Below are 7946 nucleotides of genomic sequence, written 5' to 3' on the forward strand. Positions count from 1 at the left end.
GCTTAAGAATCGGGACAAGCACATATTTTGCACTTCGGGACTGACAGGATCGACAATTTCATGAATTCAGGTCTGTGTGCTAAGTAAGCACTAAATTGCTGGGGTTATCCGTTTTTATGTATGATGGGACACTTCAGACATTTTACAATTTGCTTAACATTGCTCTTAGTTGTATATCACATTAAGGTTTTGATTGGTGGGGTCATTACCCCAAAATACTATAACATGTTTACATATAATGTTTCCACCATTTCCTGTCCATATGTTTTTTTAAGTACAAGTCCACATAAAATTCAGGCACTGCCAATGGTAAAGTGATTCATGGTGAAGAAAAACCAATCAAATAAATGATGATTTTTCAGTCTATCAGCACAATACTTTCATAGAACTATAATCATGTCTGCATTAGATCTGCACTTTTTAGAAAATTATTCATTCTTGTCCCACTAAAATCAACCAAACTGAAATCAAATCAAGAATGATAACTCTTACAAAGTACCAATTTCATATACAATCTATATAATTTTTATCTCAAAAGTGCAACAACCAAATAAAAAACTAAGACCAGTTATGTAATCAGTAACTATTTCTGAACAAGAAATAAAGCGGAATTCAGTAGGTTTTTGACATGCATGAATCACCTTCTGTCTGATTTTTAATTTTAACTGATACTTAATAGTCAACTGACATCTACAGTTTAAGATATGCATTTATAACAGTGGGAAGTCAAAATAGGGTTGAACTCCATCCATGGTGACATACTTATTTCCCTTATTCTATTTTTATAAATATAGATGTGAACTATTAAATTTACAAGTTTTTTTTAAAGCGGCAGCCAATACCAAGAATTCTATGTAAAATATATCATAGATTTCCAAAGCCAATCCTTCACTTCCTCTTTATGTTATACCAATGTAATCTATATAATGTTTTACAATCAATTTATCTACGCATCTATTTTCAACGATTTTGGAAATTCCAAACTTTACACAATTTGGAGAAAAAAACATTTTGTTCATTAAGAGTTTAATCTTTAATCAATGAGGCCTAGCTACAAAATAAACTTCTCTCTATGCTAAATGTCACTTCGCAGCTATGTCATTGTTCTTAAAGGCTTTTAATCACATCAAATTGTTTAACAGCAAAATAAGTAATCTTCCAACATCTCTATTAAGGACTGGGAGTACTAAGGTATCGAAGTAGCCTTTTATGCAGCCTAGCAGAACCATCACCATAATTGACACAAGGTTCAACAATTAACTCACTGATTGATTGATTTGATTGATTGATTGATTGATTGATTGATTGATTGTAGTTAAAATATGGTCTCAAAGTAGCCTTTTATGCAGCCTAGTAGAGAACCATCACCAAAACTGACAATAGGTTCAACAGTTGACTCATTGATTGATTGGTTATAGTTTCAATATGGTTTCAAAGTAGCATTTAATGTAGCCTATGGTTGCAGAACAATAGACACTGGGTTCAATGACTTACAGATTGATTGGTTTATAAATTATATAATTTCAATATAAGCTTGAACTTGCCTTTTGCAATATTTTATAAAATGGGTCAAGGCAGAAATGGCAGAATTTCGATAAGCAGGAAGATGTCCGACAGGCCTGAAATCAGATTCCACAAGATGGGACCTGCACCTGATGCTGGATACAAACCTCAAAAGACTGTGATTAGTAGTTGGCAAGTAAAGAAGTAATTTACCTGACCAATTACCCACCCTTCAACAATTCAACATACTACCGGTATAACCCAATTTTTATTATGTGAAATTCAGCCAATAAAAAGTGATCTTATTTGGAGACTCAAAATTGTAAAATATTTGTCGTTTTTCTTTTTTTTTTTTGTTCAAGTTGTGATAGAAATAAAACAAAAGTTTTTGTGTACAAAGTTACTTTGAATATAAAGTGGACCAGACAATTATTTTGAATACAAAGTGATCCAGAAAAGTTTTTCCTAATGTGTGGATTGACCACAATAATCTGTTGGTTTAATGGTTTAACATCCATTAGCAAATATTTCGCAGATTTCAGGAACTGTACTAAACTCTTCCAGACTGGCACCTTGAGTCAGTGGGAATGAAAAGGCACTATGTGCTTCTTACCGGCATTCCAAAGAACTCTGAACTTTAATTTATTTTCAACTTAAAATCACAGTCCTCACAGTAAAAAATAAAGATTTGAGATGTCACCAATAATACCAAACAAGGTATCTACTTACCTAGTAACACAATTCCTATTTCCTGTTTATTATGGGATATAGCAATATCTTAGTAAGTAACGCGCACGTCTACCTGTCAAGGTTAGAAAGATCAAATAGATAAGTTTTTATCAACTATCATATTGCAATATTGAATTTGCCAATAAGGGCTAAAAACACTTATGTACCTAACAAAAAAAAAAATTGTTTCTGGTATGCCTAACAATTACCAAGCCTATTTCTTCTCTACTAAACAATAATGGGCTTTTAGGGTCTAAAAATCTTAATGTAGTCCCAATTTTTTTTTTTAAATATCAAATGATAAGTACATATAATTAAAAAAACGCATCACACAATCACAGAAATACAAAAAAAGTATTTAAATACAGCATGAAAGGATATTTAAAAGAAGACACAATGAAATACACACATTTTTTTGTCGATCAGGTCAGAGGTTGTATCCTGATGAAGTGTTGTTTCATTGTTTCACATAAAAAAAAAAAAAAAGAACACAAAAAACAAAATCCCTAATAAAGAGTTAACTAATAACTTCCTAATATGGTTGTAATTAAATAATTTAATGGTCATCATTGATAAATAGTCAAGGGTGCTATCTTTCAATCATGATAATAATGAATATTATCCCTACCAATATCTAATGTGAAATCTGCTAAACAGAATAGATAAGACAAATGATACAAAGATAACAGCTGTATAAAGTGCTTTCAAATTACAGAATTCCCTTATTTAGTTGCTTATTCTTCCTATTACATACAACGCAATTACTTTAGTTTCTTTTTAAAACTTTTGTGTAAAGTTTTACAATTATATTGAGGACAAAAAAGATTTAATTTCATAGAAAAATTACAACACTCAACACCAAAAAGGTACTTTTTCCACTTAAAAAATAGTCTATATCACTTAATTCACATGAAAGTATCAGATATACCTAAAACTTGATTCCAATCCAATTAAAATTTGTCCCTCCAATTTATTTATTTTGCCCCCCCCCACCCCAACAAAAATAATAAAACTGAAACTTGTTCTTTCAATAAGAAACATCTTCCTCCATCATTATTCATTTGAGATTTAAAGTAACTTCCAAAGTCTGACAGGAAGGTGTACAGGACAAGATTACCAATGACATCAGTAGGTCAGAGATGCCTATGGACTAACTTTCAATTAAACATCAATTTTTATCAAGATAATACCTGCATATAATAAGTGACCTTTTCACTTTTACTCTGGACAATTACAACATCTGACCTTTTCAACTTTTCACCACAGAAACCTAATGATTATGTTTAATGTGCAATGAAAGTGTATCTGCAATGTCATTATTACCAACATAAAACTTCAATATCTGATCTGGTCCCCTGGGGCTTTACAGGGCATCAGTTAAGGTTTTCTTGACCTTGCAATAGTAAAATCAGTTCATACAATAGTTAGATCTTATAACATGTCCAACTGCTTCAAGCTCAAAAACTTAATTATATATTGAATGAAGAGGTTTCCAATAGCTGAAATATATGAACGTCTGTAATAATCTCAATACAAAATGTGAGAAAGTACCTCATGGCACTTAATGTTTATTCGAAGTTAAAATCATTTCAATATATCTTAAAAAAGTAGCTGTTAGCATCATAATGTGGCTGGCATCTAAACTTAATTATAGAGCAAAACTTGAAATTTAGGATGATGCCCACTAGCATTTTTTATACCAGTATTGGGTACCTACAATGGTTATTTTTTCATGAATTAAATATATATATATAGTCTCCGCAGAATACTGCTATGCAACAACAAACAGTGAACTAATGACATTAAAGTTTTATACCGAGATAGGTTATCATCTAATTCAACTTTCATGTTCTCATACCAATCATCTTCTGATACAATTAGCAAAAATTCAAGCTTACTTGATAAAAAAAACTGATTTATCTGAAGAAGAAAAAATATCCACTGCTTCATAATGACATGTAATTGTAAAAGTGTCAAAATGGCACTTAAAAAGTTTACATAAATATTCATCAAAAATAAAACCCTTACTCTCAAAAATTCTATACAGTGGAAAATAGGATAGATGGTCCCCCCTTGACTATCTATATTTACATAACAATAACTTGAGCAGCTGATGGACTCTGACACCAAAGCAGTTCTTTGAGCTATTGTTAACCTAATACCTAACAATTACAAATGAATGCCTTACATGGAAAGTATCACCCAGCATCTGTAGTGTTGCTGTTACAATTATTGGCAATGACGGAAAGCTCCGAGGACCGAGCTATGGCGAGAGTAATACATTGTCACGTACTTCACCATCTGGACACTTATTTCAACTTCTATACTCTGGATAAATGTGATTAAACAAAGACATCAAAAACTTATCAGAAAATCTGTCAGGCCTTTCTATATTATTTTTCATCAGATCATACTTAGAAACTTGTAATCAAACTTTTCCGCTCTGACGATTTATGCAAGCGTAATTACGTGGCTGAAAGACTGAACACAAAGAAACTGGAATAAATCAACTTTTGAAATAACAAGGCCTTTTAGATATAGACATACAGCCCACTTTATTACGATTAAATATAACTTCCTTTTATTGATTGGTCATGAAGGGGCACCTGCTACTGTTATGGATATAAAGACTGACCCTCTGACCGGGGTATCCTACCCTTAATCACTGACCACTGCAGGTCAACACTTAGTAAAGCAAATACCTCATCATAAAAACACACATAAACTCTAAAGGAACCAGTCTAATTTATGTCTTATTAATTTTGAACATTTGACTTTGAACAAAGCAGTATGACAGTTTGCAGTGTCTGATTCAATAGCTAGTGGAAGCTACACTTTAATGTAAAAATCTAATTACTTTCAAAGGTATATCAATAAAATAGATGGGGAAACTTGAGAACCCATCTGTTCAGTTTACAGACAATGGCAGTAATATTTTATTTCTTATAGGATAATGGAAGTGACTTATCATGAATATGATTCACGAGACATGTGATTCATACATCCAACTCTTGTTTGCATTTAAAAAAAGTGATCACGGTGATAATAACTTTAATGCATATTAGATAAATTTATTTACCTAGCCTGGAATTGTTAATTAACTTTCATGCAAATATTAGCAAGCTCTGTAACATGCAAAACACTATATCAATGGAAATACCATACTTAGAAACAGAAACAAACTAGGTCAAACTTAACGCATGTTGTTTGTTTTTTTCAAATCCTGACAATACCTACCAACTTATTTGTACATGTACATGTAGGTATGGCATTAAGTATGCCAATAAGTTGTAATTTTTGTATAAATCAGGCGCAGAATGAAACATAGCCAGAATAGCCTATCACTTTATTACTACAATATCACTATCTGTACTGGCAGAACTGAGTTACAGGGACTAGATATACAATATATATTACGTTAAATGAGTTATATTTTCCTTGTGAAATGCATATGTAAATGAACAATTATTGGGCAGATACCTCTCGATGAAAAAAAAATTCCAAATTTTTAAAACATGCTGTGAGAATTTCTGCAGATAAAAAAGATTAAATAGTGGTCAATAATAGTATTAGATGGATCCTCTAAGTGTAAATGTATCAGTCGGTAGTTTTGAACAAGCATGTTTGAGTTGTAAGAACCAGGTTCAAACTAGCACTGATCCAAGGTCTGGGACCCTCAATTTTTGATGGAGGACTTCTGTAATATAATGAAATCCTGGACCTACCATATTCATGTTCACTCTTACAGCAGACCTTTCACTTTCTTATAGAAAATCTTTCACTTAAGAATGGAAAAAAGTCTAAAATATTTCACTCTTGAAAATAAGTGTGTAGTCCTCACGGAACTTTGTCCGTTTTTCAGAAAGGTTTATTCTTTATTTCCATCAGTGAATAAAGTACTGAATCATCAAACAGATTCTTGTAAATATTATCTGTAGATCTTTCATAGAATTCAATAAAAATCATCCAAATAAACAGAAGTACTTTGTTACACACTTAATCGAAACGGGTCAGTTGTGTTAAGTTGGGATCTAAGATACATGTACTCACACATTCCCTTTTTATGGGAAAGGGACTATACCTCCTGAATAGTATATCAAATTTACACTGAAATTGATCTTAATTATATTTAAGGACCTTAGTATTATGTTAGACGAAGTTAGGTTTATAATAAAAAATGTGACATATGAACACTTCAATCTGTCAAATTAAGAAACTGTGCTTACATTTCATGGCATAAGGGCCTTTCTGACATTCCTGTTTTATTTTGCTTTTGGCCCATTTTTTATTGTGTTATAAGGAAAAATGTCTTTCACTTATTACCAGTCCTGTGACAGTGTATGAATTCAATTTTTGTGTTTGCTTTGATATTGGGTGCTTAGTGAAACCAATGCTCAAATAGGATTGACTACATGTACCTTCTGTTTCCCCCACAGTAATTATAATTCTTAATGCTCGTACATCTACAATTTAATTTCAGAAGAAACATGCTTGTTCACTGGTTAAGAAATTTCATCCATCCAAGGGCAAAATTTTGTAATGTGACATTTTTGTACGATCTACTAGGTTAATTTGGATACTGAAATTTAATCATATAGAATGACTTTTATATATTTTTCTGTCCATTTGAAATAACCTAATTTTTAATATTCATTCCTGAATTATTTCCAACCTACCATATTTTTTTCATAATATCTGGACCAGTTCAGGAGTAATGACAGAGAGGGAAATTTCTATAATAACCTAAACTTTGTTCGTGGGAGTGTAACAATGCATTGGGATATATCTTATCAAATACATAGAAACCAAAGACAATCATTGGAATGTTCAGCTTTGAAAATTGATGAAAGAATTAGTGAATGTAATTACTGTAATAGTACAGGGATGACTGGAGTCAAAGAGAAATAGTAAAAATTCATTTCACAAATGTATTGTACTGTTCATAAATGTCTACACCAAATTTTGACAGTTCTAAAAGTACAAATAAAGTTAAATGAGGTATTGATTTAAGGACCAACAAATATGCCAGATTTTTCCACAATTCTTTAAAAAAGCATGTGTATCATTTCAGACAGATTTCAATCTTTGAAAAAATGCAAATTCACTACAAACCTTCAGTTCAGTACCAGAAACTTTTAAATGCTGCCTTTAGTGCTGGGACTTCAAACTTAATTGGCCTTTAAATAATAACTGACTTCAATCTTCATGTACAATGTATCTGCATTAAAGAATAAAAAAACTCTTATGAACTTGATAATTTAAAACTACTTGAAAGATGTTGGATTACTTAATATTGAAATTTTAAAATGCATATAAAAATAAATCAAATTAAATCCTTTCATCCTGGCAAATATACATAAATGTTTAATAAGACATTCAATCATATTGATAAACTTTCATTTTATTATTTCATGCCATAAATAACAGAATGGATATTTCTAACCCACTGCCATTAATAGTTATGTGTATCAAAATAAAATCAATCATGGGAAATCTAAATATGTTTTAAAGGAACCAATACTTTTTATGGTAAAGCAATGCTCCATTTGGAAGTTTTCCATGAATAAATTAAGGAGAATGACTAATGAAGAAACACAAAGAAACATTAAGTCACATCTTTGTCATTCTAACAATGCAAAGCAATACACAAATAATTCCCTTAAAATGTCAAATACTTTTTGTCAATAAATGATAAAGTCTTGAAAATTCAATAC

General features: G+C 31.2%; 1 protein-coding gene across 3 annotated transcripts in view; it reads right to left on the reverse strand.

Annotated features, from left to right (window-relative positions):
* LOC148609831 (uncharacterized) overlaps positions 1-7946 on the reverse strand; it is a 49374-nt gene that overhangs the window by 40801 nt on the left and 627 nt on the right. For 2 of the 3 annotated variants that reach the window (XM_088541185.1, XM_088541187.1), the window contains exon 2: positions 7345-7450. The gene's annotated coding sequence lies outside the window, so the exon portion shown is untranslated. Of the gene's footprint in view, positions 1-2232; positions 2306-7344; positions 7451-7946 lie in introns of all 3 variants that reach the window. The other variant, XM_088541186.1, reaches the window with a different exon arrangement.

Source organism: Perna viridis, chromosome 8, assembly GCF_037379345.1.
Source record: "Perna viridis isolate PV_CMFRI_1.1 ecotype Kerala chromosome 8, ASM3737934v1, whole genome shotgun sequence".
In the NCBI taxonomy this organism is placed as follows: Eukaryota; Metazoa; Mollusca; class Bivalvia; order Mytilida; family Mytilidae; genus Perna; species Perna viridis.